We start from the raw sequence: 19548 nt of genomic DNA on the forward strand, positions 1-19548 counted from the left end.
TACGTGTCTTTACAGAAAAATGAGTGCCCTTGGATTAATGAAGAGCTCTTAAGTCTTAAGAGACTGTGTCGAAGGACTGAACGCCTGTGGAAATCCTCTAAACTTGAGGTTTACAGGCTTCATCTCAGGGAGCTGGTTCTATCATATAACAAAATGGCTGAGAGTGCCCGTTCTGTCTACATACGTCAGCTGGTGTCTGTGAATAAGAAGAATCCCAGAGTGTTGTTGATACAATCAACTCTCTTGTATGTCCTGCTGCTTCAGTTACTCCTGTGTTTTCTGAGGCTGACAGCAATGCTTTTTTGAGTTTTTCGCTGACAAAATCAAGTTGATTAAGGATAAAATTCCACCCTCCCTGTGTGGTACTTCTATTGTTATTGAGCCTGCTCCCAGCATTTGGTCTTCATTTAGGGCTGTGACACTTGCTGATATTTCGGCATTGGTGAGCAAGATGAAACCTTCCTCTTGCTCATTGGACATCCTTCCCTACAGGCTCTTTATTAAAGTATTTGAGGTAATTGGTCCGTGCATTACTAGAATGGTAAATCTTTCTTTGTCCACCGGTGTGTTTCCCAGTGCTTTTAAGCATGCCATAGTGTTGCCTCTACTGAAAAAACAGGTTTAAATCAAATGGAGCTAAGTAGTTTTAGACCTATTTCTAAGCTCCCATTCCTGTCTAAGATCCTCGAGAGGGTGGTTTCAGACCAACGACACTCTTCCTGGATCTGAATAACATTCATGACAGGTTTCAGTCCGGTTTTTCGTAGACAACACTCTACGGAAACGGCTCTTTTGAAAGTGTCCAGCGACATTATGATGTCTGCTGATGCTGGGAAGTCCACCGTGTTGGTTCTTTTGGATTTGTCCTCTGCCTTTGATACTGTTGACCACCAAGATCCTGCTGAATAGACTGAGGGATCATGTCGGACTGTCGGGGTCAGTTCTTCGGTGGTTTTTTTCATATCTGTCTGGGCGCAGCTTTTTTTGCTCTTGCTTGCCTCTACTGGTGGTTGGCTCTCACTGCGGTATGTATCACTTCCTGTTCCGGAGCACAGCGGTGTTTTGCTGTATCTGTTAGCTGTTTAATCTGCGCAGTTAGATTGATCTAGTTACCTAGATAACGATTTGTTTCACAGTGTTATCTTCATGTGCTTTAACTAAAGCACTCCCTCTGCTGAATCACCTCTAAATTATTTACACGTTATTCACTTTGCGTGTTTTACGAATCTGCTAGCTTAGCGCAGCTACTAGCTCTTAGCCGGTTTAGCATGGTGGCTTCTCCTGTCTCTCACCGCACTTTTCTGCTCTGGGTGTGAAATGTTTAGTTATTCCTCTGCCTCCTTAGCAGTAATGGCACTTGTATAAGTGTAGCTTATTCGTAGCTTTGGAGGCCAGGCTGGGCGAATTGGAGACTCGGCTCCGCACCGTGGAAAATTCTACAGCTAGCCAGGCCCCTGTAGTCGGTTGCGGACCAAGGTAGCTTAGCCGCCGTTAGTTTCCCTCTGGCAGATCCCGAGCAGCCGGGAAAGCAGGCCGACTGGGTGACTGTGAGGAGGAAGCGTAGCCCTAAACAGAAGCCCCGTGTACACCGCCAACCCGTTCACATTTCTAACGGTTTTTCCCCACTCGGCGACACACCCGCCGAGGAACAAACTCTGGTTATTGGCGACTCCGTTTTGAGAATGTGAAGTTAGCGACACCAGCAACCATAGTCAATTGTCTTCCGGGGACCAGAGCAGGCGACATTGAAGGAAATTTGAAACTGCTGGCTAAGGCTAAGCGTAAATTTGGTAAGATTGTAATTCACGTCGGCAGTAATGACACCCAGTTACGCCAATCGGAGGTCACTAAAATTAACATTGAATCGGTGTGTAACTTTGCAAAAACAATGTCGGACTCTGTAGTTTTCTCTGGGCCCCTCCCCAATCGGACCGGGAGTGACATGTTTAGACCGCATGTTCTCCTTGAATTGCGGGCTGTCTGGTGGTGTCCAAAAAATGAGGTGGGCTTCATAGATAATTGGCAAAGCTTCTGGGGAAAACCTGGTCTTGTTAGGAGAGACGGCATCCAATCCCACTTTGGATGGAGCAGCTCTCATTTCTAGAAATCTGGCCAATTTTCTTAAATCCTCCAACCGTGACTATCCAGGGTTGGGACCAGGAAGCAGAGTTGTAGTCTTACCACCTCTCTGCAGCTTCTCTCCCCTGCCATCCCCTCATTACCCCATCCCCGTAGAGACGGTGCCTGCTCCCAGACTACCAATAACCAGCAAAAATCTATTAAGCATAAAATTAAAAAAGAAAAAATAATATAGCACCTTCAACTGCACCACAGACTAAAACAGTTAAATGTGGTCTATTAAACATTAGGTCTCTCTCTTCTAAGTCCCTGTTAGTAAATGATATAATAATTGATCAATTATTGATTTATTCTGCCTTACAGAAACCTGGTTACAGCAGGATGAATATGTTAGTTTAAATGAGTCAACACCCCCGAGTCACACTAACTGCCAGAATGCTCGTAGCACGGGCCGAGGAGGAGGATTAGCAGCAATCTTCTATTCCAGCTTATTAATTAATCAAAACCCGACAGAGCTTTAATTCATTTGAAAGCTTGACTCTTAGTCTTGTCATCCAAATTGAAGTCCCAAAAAACAGTTTATATTTGTTGATATCTATCGGCCTCCTGGTCATTACTGTGAGTTTCTCCTGTGAATTTTCAGAACTTTGTCTGACTTAGTGCTTAGCTCAGATAAGATAATTATAGTGGGCGATTTTAAGATCAACACAGATGCTGAGAATGACAGCCTCAACACTGCATTTATTCTATATTAGACTCAATTGGCTTTGCTCAAAAGTAAATGAGTCCACCCACCACTTTAATCATATCTTAGATCTTGTTCTGCCTTATGGTATGGCAATTGAAGACTTAACAGTATTCCCTGAAAACTCCCTTCTGTCTGATCATTTCTTAACATTTACATTTACTCTGATGGACTACCCAGCAGTGGGGAATAAGTTTCATTACACTAGAAGTCTTTCAGAAAGCGCTGTAACTAGGTTTAAGGATACGTTTCCTTCTTTATGTTCCCTAATGCCATATACCAACACAGTGCAGAGTAGCTACCTGAACTCTGTAAGTGAGATAGAGTATCTCGTCAATAGTTTTACATCCTCATTGAAGACAACTTTGGATGCTGTAGCTCCTCTGAAAAAGAGAGCTTTAAATCAGAAGTGCCTGACTCCGTGGTATAACTCACAAACTCACAGCTTAAAGCAGATAACCCGTACGTTGGAGAGGAAATGGCGTCTCACTAATTTAGAAGATCTTCACTTAGCCTGGAAAAAGAGTCTGTTGCTCTATAAAAAAGCCCTCCGTAAAGCTAGGACATCTTACTACTCATCACTAATTGAAGAAAATAAGAACAACCCCAGGTTTCTTTTCAGCACTGTAGCCAGGCTGACAAAGAGTCAGAGCTCTATTGAGCCGAGTATTCCTTTAACTTTAACTAGTAATGACTTCATGACTTTCTTTGCTAATAAAATTTTAACTATTAGAGAAAAAATTACTCATAAACATCCCAAAGACGTATCGTTATCTTTGGCTGCTTTCAGTGATGCCGGTATTTGGTTAGACTCTTTCTCTCCGATTGTTTTGTCTGAGTTATTTTCATTAGTTACTTCATCCAAACCATCAACATGTCTATTAGACCCCATTCCTACCAGGCTGCTCAAGGAAGCCCTACCATTATTTAATGCTTCGATCTTAAATATGATCAATCTATCTTTATTAGTTGGCTATGTACCACAGGCTTTTAAGGTGGCAGTAATTAAACCATTACTTAAAAAGCCATCACTTGACCCAGCTATCTTAGCTAATTATAGGCCAATCTCCAGCCTTCCTTTTCTCTCAAAAAATTCTTGAAAGGGTAGTTGTAAAACAGCTAACTGATCATCTGCAGAGGAATGGTCTATTTGAAGAGTTTCAGTCAGGTTTTAGAATTCATCATAGTACAGAAACAGCATTAGTGAAGGTTACAAATGATCTTCTTATGGCCTCAGACAGTGGACTCATCTCTGTGCTTGTTCTGTTAGACCTCAGTGCTGCTTTTGATACTGTTGACCATAAAATTTTATTACAGAGATTAGAGCATGCCATAGGTATTAAAGGCACTGCGCTGCGGTGGTTTGAATCATATTTATCTAATAGATTACAATTTGTTCATGTAAATGGGGAATCTTCTTCACAGACTAAGGTTAATTATGGAGTTCCACAAGGTTCTGTGCTAGGACCAATTTTATTCACTTTATACATGCTTCCCTTAGGCAGTATTATTAGACGGCATTGCTTAAATTTTCATTGTTACGCAGATGATACCCAGCTTTATCTATCCATGAAGCCAGAGGACACACCAATTAGCTAAACTGCAGGATTGTCTTACAGACATAAGGACATGGATGATCTCTAATTTCCTGCTTTTAAACTCGGATAAAACTGAAGTTATTGTACTTGGCCCCACAAATCTTAGAAACATGGTGTCTAACCAGATCCTTACTCTGGATGGCATTACCCTGACCTCTAGTAATACTGTGAGAAATCTTGGAGTCATTTTTGATCAGGATATGTCATTCAAAGCGCATATTAAACAAATATGTAGGACTGCTTTTTTGCATTTACGCAATATCTCTAAAATTAGAAAGGTCTTGTCTCAGAGCGATGCTGAAAAACTAATTCATGCATTTATTTCCTCTAGGCTGGACTATTGTAATTCATTATTATCAGGTTGTCCTAAAAGTTCCCTGAAAAGCCTTCAGTTAATTCAAAATGCTGCAGCTAGAGTACTAACGGGGACTAGAAGGAGAGAGCATATCTCACCCATATTGGCCTCTCTTCATTGGCTTCCTGTTAATTCTAGAATAGAATTTAAAATTCTTCTTCTTACTTACAAGGTTTTGAATAATCAGGTCCCTTTTTATCTTAGGGACCTCATAGTACCATATCACCCCAATAGAGCGCTTCGCTCTCAGACTGCAGGCTTACTTGTAGTTCCTAGGGTTTGTAAGAGTAGAATGGGAGGCAGAACCTTCAGCTTTCAGGCTCCTCTCCTGTGGAACCAGCTCCCAATTCGGATCAGGGAGACAGACACCCTCTCTACTTTTAAGATTAGGCTTAAAACTTTCCTTTTTGCTAAAGCTTATAGTTAGGGCTGGATCAGGTGACCCTGAACCATCCCTTAGTTATGCTGCTGTAGACTTAGACTGCTGGGGGGTTCCCATGATGCACTGAGTGTTTCTTTCTCTTTTTGCTCTGTATGCACCACTCTGCATTTAATCATTAGTGATTGATCTCTGCTCCCCTCCACAGCATGTCTTTTTCCTGGTTCTCTCCCTCAGTCCCAGCAGAAGACTGCCCCTCCCTGAGCCTGGTTCTGCTGGAAGTTTCTTCCTGTTAAAAGGGAGTTTTTCCTTCCCACTGTTGCCAAGTGCTTGCTCACAGGGGGTCGTTTTGACCTTTGGGGTTTTTATGTAATTATTGTATGGCCTTGCCTTATAATATAAAGCGCCTTGGGGCAACTGTTTGTTGTGATTTGGCGCTATATAAATAAAATTGATTGATTGATTTTAGCGTTTTGCTAAACAGATAAGGTCAGAGTCTGCGGACCTGTTATGTGGAGTCCCTCAGGGTTCTGTATTGGGCCCCATTTTGTTTTTATTGTACTTGATCCCTTTAGGTAGGATCATTCAAAGATTTACTGATGTCTCTTACCAGTTATTTGCGGATGACATCCAGCTTTACTGCTCCTTTAAGCCATCTGAGATTAAGAGGCTTGATTCCCTCCTCCATTGTTTGGCGGAAATTAAACAATGGCTAACGAATAACTTTCTTCAGCTTAACGCAGACAAAACAGAGACATTGGTTATTGCTCCTGATGCCCATATTCCAGGTATTCAGCAGTACTTGGGAGACCTGGGCCAGTCTGCTAAATCATGTCTTCAAAACCTGGGTGTCATTTTTGACAAAGACATGTTGTTGGTACAGCATTGTAAACAGCTGACGAGTAATTGCTTCTTTCAATTAAGAAATATCTCTAAGCTCAGGAAAATGGTGTCTTGAAATGATTTAGAGCTTATTATTCATGCTTTTGTGTCAACACGTTTAGACTATTGTAACAGTTTGTTTTCATGTCTAAACAAGAAGGAGTTGCGTCGACTGCAGTTGGTACAGAACTCTGCAGCAAGAATTCTGACACAAGCTAACAGAAGGACTCATATTTCCCCAATTTTAAAGGAGCTTCATTGGCTGCCAGTGTCCTTCAGGATCAATTTTAAAATTTGGTTTTAACTTTTAGAGCTCTACATGGCCAGGCGCCTCCCTATATCTGTGACCTCATCCAACCTTATGCCCCTGCCAGGGCTTTAAGGTCTGTGGACCAAAATCTGTTGATGGTTCCTCGCACCCATTTTGCAAACAGAGGAGAGCGATCCTTCCAGGCTGTTGCTCCCAGGCTTTGGAATGGTCTCCCCGCTCTCTGCACTCACTGGACTCTGTCGATACTTTTAAAAGCCAACTTAAGACTTTTTTTTACTCAAGCGTTTGCTTAGCTTTTAGGCTGCTCTGTGATCCTATGTTATGTTTTATATCTCGGCCATTGTCTGATGTTTTGTGTGGTGTACTCTGCTTTTATGTTGTGAAGCACCTTGTGGCTCTTGTCTGTGAAATGTGCTATATAAATAAAATTACTTACTTACTTAACAGGCCAACAGAACCTAGGATGGAGCTCCGACCAGGTCCAAATCTTTCTGATTGATTCTGGTTGGTTCATGGGGTCGTGTAACTGACCATGATTCTGGTTGTTGGCAGATCTTAAGATGTGTTGACCTGCTGCTCTGTAATTTTTTCAGGAAAATCGGCGGCCCTGAAGCTCAGGCAAACAGCGGCTTTAAAGGCGGTATCCGCTCGTTGCCTTACAACCTGGGAGGCAGCATGAACATCACTGTGGAGGTGAATAATGTTCTGGTCAGCAAGGAGATCCATAATGTGTTTGGAGTCATCAAAGGATTCAAAGATCCTGGTAGGATGAGTTGGTGTTACTCTCATTTTGCACATTTCCTCACAAAGTGTTGTTGTGTCTGAGTTTTTCTGATAGCGCACATTGTTAGTTTGTTTTCTTGTACATTTGAGACGTGTTTGCTTCTGGATCTACAGATCGCTATGTTGTGCTTGGGGCACAGAGGGATGCATGGGGTAGTGGTTACGCCAGAGCAACTGTCGGTACATCTATACTTGTAGAACTGGCCAAAGCATTCTTTGACATGGTGGGAGAGGTAGAAAAAACTGTTTCGCACTCTTATAATCTATGTGGTTAAAAGCAAACCAGTGTTCCCCCCTCTGAGGTTTTTTCTGCTACTGGTAACGGTACGGCATGCCAGTGTCATAGTCACAACCAGTTTGATAGTGTGCCATGACCTGATATGCAGTGCATCTGGAAAGTATTCACAGTGCTTCACTTTTTCCACATTTTGTTGTGTTACAGCCTTATTCCAAAAAGGAGTAAATTCATTTTTTTCCTCAAAATTTTCTTCACAGCACCCCATAATTTATTTATTTATTTTTTAATTTTTGCAAATTTATTAACTGGAAATCACGCGTACATAAGTATTCACACTGTTTTCTCAATACTTTGTTGATGCACCTTTGGCAGCAGTTACAGCCTCAAATCTTCTTGAATATGATGTCACAAGCTTGGTGCATCTATCCTTCGGCAGTTTTGCCCATTCCTCTTTGCAGCACCTCTCAAGCTCCATCAGGTTGGATGGGGAGCATCGGTGCACAGCCATTTTCAGATCTCTCCAGAGATGTTCAGTCACATTCAGGGCTCTGGCTGGACTCCTCAAGGACATTCACAGAGTTGTCCTGAAGCCACTCCTTTGATATCTTGGCGGTGTGCGTAGGGTCATTGTCCTGCTGAAAGATGGACTGTTGCTCCAGTCTGAGGTCAAGAGCTCTGGAGCAGGTTTTCATTGCTGCATCTTTTTTCCTCAATCTTGACTAGTCTTCCAGTTCCTGCTGCTGAAAAACATCCCCACAGCTTGATGCTGCCACCACCATGCTTCAATGTAGGGATGGTGCCTGTTTTCTCCAAAGTAGAAGCTTACATTTTTTTGGGGAATCCCACGGGTCGTGGAATTCCCATGGGATGGGAGTCAACTTTGCTATTTATCACACGATTGGGACGGTATGGAATTAAAACTTCATGGGAGCAGGAACCAAGGTTTTAGGCAGCGAGGTTTCCTGCCATCATTTGGGCGATCAGTTTTTGAAACAGAAGGCTGAAAAATACCGGGTGGCTTTGCTTAAAGCCGTCTAAAATTAGGACTGGGTCCAATCGCTGCAGCTGTCTGTGTGTGTTTGTCAGCTCACTGTGAGGAGGGAGAGGGGGGGGGGAGTGGGGGAGGGGTATGAGCGCACATGAGCACAGAATGAAGCAACATGTAAAACAAAAGCGCCACACTGCCTTTATTTCTTCCTGGACTGTTCTGACGGTACGTCCTGTTCACAGCGTGTGCATGTCGGTGACAGATACACTGAATTTATGAGATGAAATAAACGGTCAAAATTCCTTTTAAAATGAGACTGTAGAAATGAACAGAATAAAAATCACACACACACGTGTGTTTAAAAAAACAAACAAAAAAAAACCTGATGTGGAGAAACTCTGCAGTGATGTTCAGAAGCAGAAATCACATAAAGCAGCTGAGAACTCTGAACTTTAACAGGCTGTTATTTTCCAAAGATATTTATTTTAGGTGACTTTATACAATTATAGACTTTTGATGAGGTGTACCTCATTATGTACATTATGTACTAATTATGTACTTTTGATGAGGTTCACCTCGGCCAAGGCCTCGGTGAACCCCATCCTGACCAGGTCCGCATAATCACGGGTACACCGAAATTAAAAGTCTATAACTGTTTTATTATATGGTAAACAAGAAAATTGGGAGTTTGTCAAACATACTAAAACTGAAAAATCAATCTCAAGTTTCAGCTCTTTATTATTACTGTCATACTGCACCAACAGGTCCAAAATACTTCATGAGCACAAGCTAAAGCCCCTTTCACACCGGGGCTGCCTCGAGCTTCCTGTGGTGTCATGACGACACAGGAATGTCTGCGTCAGGTGCGCACAGCAGGGGACAGAGAGAAGGTGAGAACGCAGCCTGCAGGTTCTCTGCACAGAGGAATCAGAGTGCAGTTTGGCTGCAGACAGACTGTGCACTCTGATGTATCTTCTAGTTTATATTTGTGCTGAGCTGCAGGTCTGCGCTCTGAGTTCTGTTATAGTTTATCTTTCCTACTTTGACCGCGAGATGTGCACGAACGAACCGTCTGAGTGGAGATGTCTGGAGTTATACTTGATGTGGACATGTCCTGTCAATCAGTCTGAGCAGGACTTTTATGGACTGTATTTAAATACATTTGTGAGAGAAGACCGAGGAGCTGCTGCAGCCAGCAGGGTTTTTTTTTTTTTCTGTGTCCTTAGTTTTTAACTGCATTGTGTACACGGCGTCGTCATGACAACGCACGACGCAACTCGAAGCAGGCCAAAGTAGGCGTATTGCGTTATCCAATTGGTCGTTAACGATCAATCAATCAAGTTTTATTTCTATAGCACTTTACAACAGTTTTGACTGAACCAAAGTGCTTTCCAATAGCACCAACTAAAGATAAATAAAAGAACAGTACGAAAAACACACATAAAAGTATAATAAGAGCATCATTCTATCGAGCGACGCCATCGATAGGTGTCGCTCGATTGGCTAGCACTACTGCACGCGAGTCAACTCGGCATGTGGTACAGTCCAGAAAGTGGCGAATGGGCCAATCAGAAGTTGGCAAAATCACCTACCATATAATAAAATGTAGTTTTTTTTATGTTCAAGCACAAAACGTGACTGAGGAAAAATAAGAGGAAATGAACTCTAGTTAGAATAAAAATATAAGCTGCTGACTTTTGTTATTTTTTAAAGATATTAGGCTGCAGCTCTGCATCTCATTTATTTCAAAGTAACCTCTTACTACTTTCAAAAATCATGGGACTCAGATCAGTCTGCATTGTTAAGAGTTTGGCATTTGCGTTTGAAAAAACAAATGTTAACACTTTTCATTTCAGAAATGCAACAGAAACAACCACAAACCAGAAAAAGTTGGGACTGTGTGTAAAATGATAAAAAAATAAGTGTTGCACTATTCCCGGTTTCTCCACTCACACCCACAGAAGTCAAAAGTTCTTCCAGAGTTGTGTCTTGGTGGCTTCCCTCCCTCGTCTACTTCCAGCATGGACATTTAGTTTTTGAGAACTGCCTACCTGACACAGATTTACCATAAAGTACCACACTGTTTGTATTTCTGAATTACCAATGTAAATGAAGTCTAAGAAATATTCAGTGACTTTGAAATGTTCATGTTTTCATCCTCTGACATTTCTCAAGAAAACTGGCTGTAAAAATTAATTAATTCTTACATTTAGAATAAACTGCTCTGTCCCAACCTTTTTTTTCTTGGAAAATGCTGCAGGCCTTAAATGTAGGAATGGATATATTAACAGAAAATAAATAAAAATAAAGCTGACCACACAAACATGAAATATGTTGGTTTCATACAGTCAGCACTTATACAAGTAGAAGTCAAAGTAAATGTCAGGATTGTTACGTGTCCACCACCACTACAGTTTGAAAAACTGTAAGACGACAGGCCATGCATTATTTATGTTTTGTGTCTTTCAGTGAAGTTCTTTTATTTGGATTAAGGCAGTAAGTGCCTCCCTATATTACCACAGATGAACTGTTCCTGTTGCCATGTCTTCTGAAATAAAACTGCATAACACAAAGCAATCAAAAAGAATGGGAGAAGATCATATCAGATTCAACGTACTGCCTAAAAACTAAAAGAAAAAAAAAATGGGAGTGGTACAGGAGCAGGAGTCATTCTGAATGGGAGTGGGAGTCATTTTACCAGGAGGGATGGGACAGGAATTTTTCTGTGGGAGTGGAATGGGACAAGAGTGGAAAATCTAGGTTCCCCTCTACTCCAAACATGATGCCTGGCATTCACGCCATTCATCTTTGTTTCATCAGACCAGAGAATTTTGTTTCTCATGGTCTGAGAGTCCTTCAGTGCCTTTAACAAACTCCAGGTGGGCTGCCATGTACCTTTTACTAAGGAGTGGCGTCTGTCTGGCCACTACCTTATAGGGTTGATTGGTGTGATGCTGCAGAGATGGTTGTCCTTCTAGAAGGTTCTCCTAACTCCATAGAGGAATGCTGGAGCTCTGACAGTGTGTCCGGTTCTTGGTCACCTCCCTGACTAAGGCCCTTTTCCCCCGATCACTCAGTTTAGAAAGGCGACCAGCTCTAGACAGAGGCCGGGTAGATCTGAAATTATTCCATTTATCCATGATGGAGGCTACTGTGCTCATTGAAACCTTCAAAGCAGTAGAAATGTTTCTGTACCCTTCCTCAGATTTGTGCCTTGAGACAGTCCTGTCTTGGAGGTCTACAGACAATTCCTTTGACTTCATGCTTGGTTTGTGCTCTGACATGCACTGTCAACTGTGGGACCTTATACAGTTGTATGTAAATGTTTGGGCGCCCCTGATAATTTTCATGATTTTCCTTTATAAATCATTGGTTGTCTGGATCAGAAATTTATCTTAATATATCATATGGTCTAGTTCAAAAATAATGAATCCTAACTAATGATTTGCATTGCATTTGTCATGAACAAGCCATTTTTATTTAGCACCATCCAGATTTATCTGTGAGTTGCCAATAGTCTCTTTGACAGGTACTGAAAATTTCATGGAAAATTCATCACGGTTCCAGAGATAATATAAAAAATAGCACTTTTTTCATCAATTTTGTGTGACATTGATATTTAGCATTATCATTTCAAGTTGAATGTTAAGAAATAACCTTGTATTTGACAGTTTTTGTTTTTGCTTCATACTAACACACAGTAATACTTTTGTAAAGGTAGAAATGTCATTTCCTAGAAAAATCATGTTTCTAAAACGAGGTAAAACTCGCAAACGTAACGCTGAGAATAAGTCCTTAATTTATTTGTGTCAAAACCTTAGCTATATCTCCTACTCTGCTTCAATAGAATAATTAATTACTTGTTCAGTAATACCAGGAACTAATGGACAGAATTTCTTAGTTTCAGGCTTCTGCAGACTAAAGATACCTCCAACTGTTGTCGCAAGCGTTACGCTCTAGCACATTATAGTATTAGCACTGATAATTTCGAGCAATGACTGAACCGAGACCAATAGAAAAAATTGAAACTCTGCTGTATAACCATACCTAAAATAACATTTCACAAGAAAGACCACTTTTAAATTTTGATGGTTATGTCACATTTTGGCTGCATTATTTTTGAACTAGGCCATATAGCAGACAAACACACTGATATTTGAGAAGTGAAATGAAGTTTCTAATATTTACAGAAAGTGTGCAATAATTCTTTAAACAAAATTAGGCAGGTGCATAAATTTGGGCACCCCAACAGAAAAAAAAATACATCAATATTTAGTAGATCCTCCTTTTGCAGAAACATCAGCCTCTAAACACTTCCTATAGCTTCCATTGAGCGTCTGTGTTCTGGTTGAAGGTATTTTGGTCTATTCTTCTTTACAAAACATCTCAGGTTTGTTGGTTTCCGAGCATGGACAGCCCGCTTAAAATCACACCACAGATTTTCAGTAATATTCAGGTCTGGGGACTGAGATAACCATTCCAGAACATTGTACTTGTTCCTCTGCATGAATGCCTTAGTAGATTTTGAGTAGTGTTTAGGGTCGTCTTATTGAAAGATCCAGCCTCAGTGCAACTTCAACTTTGTCACTGATTCATGAACATTGTTCTCAAGAATCTGCTGATATTGACTGGAATCCATGTGGCCCTCAACTTTAACAAGATTCCCAGTACCTGCACTGGCCACACAGCCCCACAGCATGATGGAACCACCTCCAAATTTTACTGTAGGTGGCAAGTGTTTTCTTGGAATGCTGTTCTTTTTCAGCCATGCACACCACCACTTGTTATGTCCAAATAACTCAGTTTTTGTCCCATCAGTCCACAGCACCTTATTCCAAATTAAGCTGGCTTGTCCAAATGTGCTTTAGCATACCTCAAGCGACTGTTTGTGGCGTGTATGCAGAAAAGGCTTCCTCTGCATTACAGCATCTCCTTGTGCAGAGTGCGCTGTATAGTTGAACAATGCACTGAGACACTATCTGTAGGTTCTGTGGATCTTTGGAGCAGATCTGGGTTGACTATGACTGTTCTCACCATCCTTCACTTCAGCTTATGAGATTTTTCTTGGACTGCCACTTCAGGCCTTAACTATTACTGTGCCTGCGGTCTTTTCCTCACGATGTTTCTCACAGTGGAAACTGACAGCTGAAATCTGAGATAGCTTTTTGCATCCTTCCCTTAAACCATGATGTTGAACAATCTTTGTTTTCAGGTCATTTGAGAGTTGTTTAGAGGCTCCCATGTTGCCAGTCATTAGAAGTGATGCAAAGAGGGAAACATTTGCAAACGGCCACCTTAAATACCCTTTCTCATGTTTGGATTCACCTGTGTAAGGAGGTCAAGGGTCAATGAGCTTACCAAATGTTGTGTTCCAATAATTAGTGCTAAATGTATTCAAATCAAAATGACAAGGGTGCCCAAATTCATGCACCAGCCTAATTTTGTTGAAATAATTATTGCACACTTTCTGTAAATGCTAGAAACTTCAGTTCAATGGTTTGTGAACAATATTTGAGGGAAATGGTGATATTGTGTATGTGGAAAAAGTTTTAGATCTCTGAGTTCATCTCATACAAAATGGGAGCAAAACAAAAAGTGTTGCATTTATATTTTTGTTGAGTGTATATTTCACATATACTTCACTTTATATGCATAATAAGTTCATTTCAGACGATCAGCGTGGACCCCTTCTCTTAAAAGGCTTTATTTTACTCAGCTTGTGGCTTTGTGAACCTGTAGCATCGCCTGCTACATTGATTAGCGCTTACATTAGTTATGGGCATGCTCTACGGTCTTCTGTTTTTTGTGGGAGCGTTACAGTGCCACCTACAGGCGTGGCATATGTACTACAGCTTTAAACGAAGAACATTTTTTGTAATCAAATTATTCAAATTACTCGATTAATCGTTTCAGCCCTACTTCAGTTCATGTGTAAGTCTGTCAGTTTATTGTCCTTGTGGGCTGAGATAAGAATGGAGCTGAATAATCTCACCAGAGCCTGAATAAATTCCTCTGGAGGTAAACAGTGGGCAATTGACCTTGAGGCTAGATAGCCTGTAGTGTTGCAGCCAAGCAGTGAAAAACACTTAACAGTTCCACTTGACAGCCAAATCCCAATTATGAATTAAGAATATTCCCAATTATGAATTAAAAATATTCACCGGCCTCCGAAACCTTCAGCTTCAGCTGCAAGGGACGCATCAGTTCCAAGGTTCTTCCATTTTGCGTCTGAGTTCAAGAGTCAATGCAGTCTGAGAATGCACTGCCTTGCCAACCTCGTTAATCATGACCGACAAGCGGGTGCCTGTGGTTCTTGATGCCGACGTCTTGCCAATTTTCCGGTAGATCAGGGCAGCACATAAGCCAAAAAGTACCAGCCCTGCTACAATAAGACCAAAAATGAATAAATCCTCAACAGAGAAAGGCGCCAAGCTGCCACACGCCAGGAACTCCAGGAGTCGAGGACATAGCCTGCAGGATACGTTCCATCTGGGCAGGCAGGATCCCCCGGTCCTGACCTTCTTGTAGAAAAAAATGGTGTCAATAGCATTCAGAGACCAGCTGATCAATTCCATGGTTAATCCAATAGGTTTATATTTGTTACTGGTGTCAGATATTGCTTCCTCCACCATGTGATGCAACACTCGACAATTCATGCTATGTCCAGACGGTCAGGTTGTCCATCGTTGTCTTGGCATTCATTGGTAACTCACTCGAATAAGCTGCCGAGTGTTTGAGCGAGGAGGACGTCCGATTGCTGTCGGACATGAAGCACTGACTCTTGGTGAGTTTGCAGCCTGTCGTGTAGCTGATCGGGATCTTTGCCTCTCTTAGGTCCACATTGTTCGCTACAAAGGATTCAGTTTGCAGCCGATGATGAGGCCGATAGGAATATTGAGGTCACAATGACTGATGTGGGCGAGGATGAGGTTCAGTCAGGGAACCTGCGAGCTTCAAGCCGGCTCCTCGCCGTCGGAACCAGCGAACAGTTTGCTTCCTGGTCATAGGAACGCTGGGGATCTTTGGTGTTGGTGAGCCAATCTCGTTTTCTCCTGTCAGCGTTTATACCAAGCAGTCAGTTTTGTTTTCCCAAGTGTTACACCATGTCACATCTCCACACACAGTTTTTACTGAGCTTGTTGTTTTTTGGGGATTAATAATTTGCTGAGTTGGCATGTCCTGTTTAGCTTTACTGACCTCAGGGTGACTTAACTCTGTGCAGCCTCTCTTTCTGATAAACTGCCACATGACTGTGACAAATACCATCGTGATTTCTCTGCATGTCACATCTCATTCGGAAACATCTTAATTGAGCTACCAGAACTGGTAAATGTGTGTAATTTTACTCGATGAAACACCTAAACATAAATCAGTTTCAAACTGTCTTTTTTTTTTTCCTTTTTTTTTTTTGCAGAATTGCTGATAATAAATTGGACAAAAAGCTTTGAGAGAGATGTTGACAGTTTAATCGCATTTGTTTTACTTGATTACAACCAAGTTCTTGTAATTTTAAATTGTAGATTGTAATTCCATGGTCATAAAATTGCCTAAGTTTTTAAGCAAAGCTGCAGAATGTAGACAATTTGTCATGGTGATAATAAGAACATGTCTTATTGTCAGTTGTTTTGTTTTTTTTAAGATTGTACATATGTCAACACCAGCTTTACATTTATGTTTTTTCTGTGTGTTGTCCAGGTTGTCTGATTGGGTATTTGACTCAACCTAAGCCTAAACTGGCGCCTGTGCAATGCGACAACATACCCCATGTGAGACAACGTCCAGCAGCGTGCCAGCTCCAGCAGCTGAGCTGGACTGGAAGGACCTCATAGACATGCTGTCGGATAAACTCTCTGCTCAGCTCCTTCGACGAGACTCTGAAGTACGTTTTGTTAAGTTTGGTTCAGCATCCAGATAACCTTTTACTCTCATACTGTCCATGGCTATTTAAATGGAGTCATGAAAGCAGCGCAAAAAGAGGATCTGATTGAAACCATCGAGCAGAGAAAACTGAAGACTCAAGAGTTCTATTTTTTGATAAGAACTTTACTGTACAAATTTCCATTTTCACTTCAGTCTTACAGTTAAAATGTGTTTTATATACCTCTTACCTTGAATGTTTGTAAGTACACTGGGTGCGTTCACATAACCACTGGAAGTGATCTGAATTGATTATATTATTTTTGCCTTCATGTAATGCAAATGTGGCGCGCACACAGATCTGTGCCCGTTACACAGTGTATGACCCCCCTCGGCCCGATTTGAATCTGATCTCTTGTCGTGTGACTGCAGAGAGAACTGTTGCACAACTTTTATCTCTGTGTATATTTTTGCAAACAATCTGTTAAAAGCTTTGTAATTATTTGCAAGCAAACTGGAGACATGCTCTGTGTCATGTGCTCTGTGGGGTTGATCTTTAGAACGCTGCTCAAAAACAGCTGCACCACAGGAGCTTCTTCAGAAGTCAGAATTAAGGTGAACTTGACAGGAAATGTTTTTTTCCTCTCTTTCTGTAGGGCCTTTGAACTTCCCCAGCGTTTAGCAGGCAGCGAGGAGGACATGGATGCCGCTAATCATATCTTTGAACAATTCAAACAGTTGGAGATGGAGCCATGGACTGATGTCCACTACGTTCAGCTGCAGACACCAGACAGGTTCACGCACAAACCAATGCATTTTCCCCACTTAAAAATGAACTGATTCTCGTGGCTTTTTTAAATGATTATTATTATTATTTTTTAAATCTTCGCAGTTATTGACCTCATGGTGCGTTTTTACTTGAACTGAAATTTAAAACTTTGAAAAGCAACATTTTTTATAATCTGGTCTTGACAATAAAATGTTTCACACCACACCCCGGATGCAACCAAAATCCTATTGAGTGTGATGATGTATTTATGGTCACAAAGGTTAGACTGATACTTAGCAGGTGTGTGTTGTGGGTAAAAGGAAATATGCACACATACACACACAAGATGAGCAGAGATGTCTTGTACCATGTTTTCTGTCATTTTTAAGTGCCAGCAAATGAGCTGCGCAACAAAGTTTTGTTTTTATCAGAACGAGTGTTCCTGTTTTAATGATTCTGACATAAGCACCAGGTGCATTAGTGCAACACGGCTCACGTAAACATTTTACCTTTTATATTGGAGTGGTAATAGTCCAAACACAGTCACAGCAGCTGCTCGCACTGTGTTCCCACATACATAACCTAACCAGTCACAGCAGCATTGTTCACGTCTGCCCGTTGGCACAACTTTTTTCGTGGTTCGCTCATACGAGCTGTTCCGCCGTGAGTCGCCCTGAGTTGTACTTATTCGAACTATGTGTGAAGGGTCCCTAAGGTATGGTAAAATCAAGGACATACACCTTGGGCTCTGCTGGTTAAAGGTACTTTTAGGTCAAATTTAATTATCTTTTATTTTTTGGTTTGGTGACTACAATAAAAATCATTCACACTTTCACACATATGCATTCTGAAACTTGGGGTTTATAATCTCATAGTTTCCCATAAATCTGGTATAGTGTGCAGTTTGATGGCATAATGCATATATATGTACAATGTGATGTTGGGGGGTTGTGTAGTGTGGGAAAAAAACTACCACACCTGTAGTATAACTTCATCAATACCTTGAAGCTTCTGGAAAATCTCCTGGTGATGTCACTGCATATATGACCGCGTTACCAAAGTATGTCAAAGTTTGCAACTGGAAACAATAAACAAGACCATGACACAATTACAGACCATCACGGTTCATGACTTACAGATGCTATAAGCTTGTCCAGTATATGCACAAGGTTAAGAATGTGACTGTCCAGGATTCATATCCATCAAATTGATGTTTCTAGATCAAATTAAACTGATTATTTATGTTTGCTGTTTGTTCTCATTTACAGCAATCATCCAAACCGTGTTGTTTTTGGTTCAGACACCTTCCAGCCGGAAGGTTATCTGTCTTACAGTCTTCAGGGAAACGTTGAGGTAAGTTGCCAAAGCTTGAAAATGTTCTTGTTTGATCTTTTAATCGACTTCATCAAATGCTCCACGTAGCTCTGCCAGGATATAATTACTTTAAAAATGGTATTCGACTCATTTTGATGAGTGTTTTTTCAGGCGTAGAAGGTTGTTGATGCAGGTTAGAAGTGATAATTGGTTAATTTTTAGTAGTTTGCTAACATGATTAACAGGCAAGTCAAGAACGAAATGTGCACGAAGCATGAAGATGATTCGGTTTGCAAAGTTTGGCTGAACCTGGAATGTAACTTCTGTTTCTGTGTCCATACGTTTTATGATCCCATTGATTTCACCACTTCATCTTCAAAAGACTCAAGTACGGGATTGCCTGGGGTAAATTACGGTGGGGACTTTGTGTGCCCTGTGGTTGCTACGGTATCCATGATGGCCCAACAGGAACCCGGACACGAGATGGGGTAATAAGAAGACCAATGGCAGATCAGGTGGAGGAAGTGATGGGTTGTAACCCAATGGCTGTGAAGGTGGATGAAGGCTGCAGCAGGTCCTCACACCCCGATTGTCTGGGATTCCTGGAATTACGGATCTGTCAAGGACAGTGTGTTTGCCGGCGTGCAACGCCAGCAAACACATTAAACAAACCCACGCACAGGTGTCTCTGGATCGACAGTGGATGAAGTCCCCCCATCCCCTGTCCATCATCCCTTCTGGTGATCGATCAAGACTCTGTTCCTCACCAATGAAGGATTGCCATGACTGCCACTTTCTTTTCAAATAAAATAATGGCTGTTGTGGCTGGTTGAATGGCGGGATTGATGTCACTGTGCCTAAGTTGTAACCATTTTGGTCATTTACTTAAAGCTACAACCTCCACATTTAATTCATTCAGTGTGAAATGGAACCGTAAAGATGAGACAGTCGATCAGACATCGTGGGAACGGCACGTGTAATGTCTTTGTGACTTCGTTTTTTTTTTTTTTTTTTTTAATGTGGTGTTCTGAATACAAGAGAATCCTCCCACCTGCAGCATTGCCACGGCCTTAACATAACGCTGGATTTGTTTTGTTTTAAAGATGCTTGAATAAATCTGGACACTTTTGAACTGGTGATCTGTTTGCCCTGTGATAATGGTAGTGTCACGATGCTTTGATTCATTGTACTGAAGTCAGTTTTGTCTCCGTTACTCGTCTTCAGGGGAAGCTGTGTACGGGCAACTACGGTCGTCCGCAGGACCTGGATGTTCTACAGAACAACAAGATT

The 19548-nt window shown here is 41.4% G+C and overlaps 1 protein-coding gene and 1 long non-coding RNA gene across 2 annotated transcripts in view; both read left to right on the plus strand.

The window, feature by feature from the left end:
• The window catches only part of tfr1b (transferrin receptor 1b), an 84028-nt gene that overhangs the window by 19485 nt on the left and 44995 nt on the right, over positions 1 to 19548 (plus strand).
• On the plus strand, positions 15260 to 18263 carry LOC117506598. The gene is made up of 4 exons (XR_004559513.1): positions 15260 to 15349; positions 16014 to 16197; positions 16832 to 16969; positions 18213 to 18263. It is a non-coding gene; the product is annotated as an uncharacterized LOC117506598 (long non-coding RNA).

This window comes from Thalassophryne amazonica, chromosome 1 (genome assembly GCF_902500255.1).
Source record: "Thalassophryne amazonica chromosome 1, fThaAma1.1, whole genome shotgun sequence".
Classification (NCBI taxonomy): Eukaryota; Metazoa; Chordata; class Actinopteri; order Batrachoidiformes; family Batrachoididae; genus Thalassophryne; species Thalassophryne amazonica.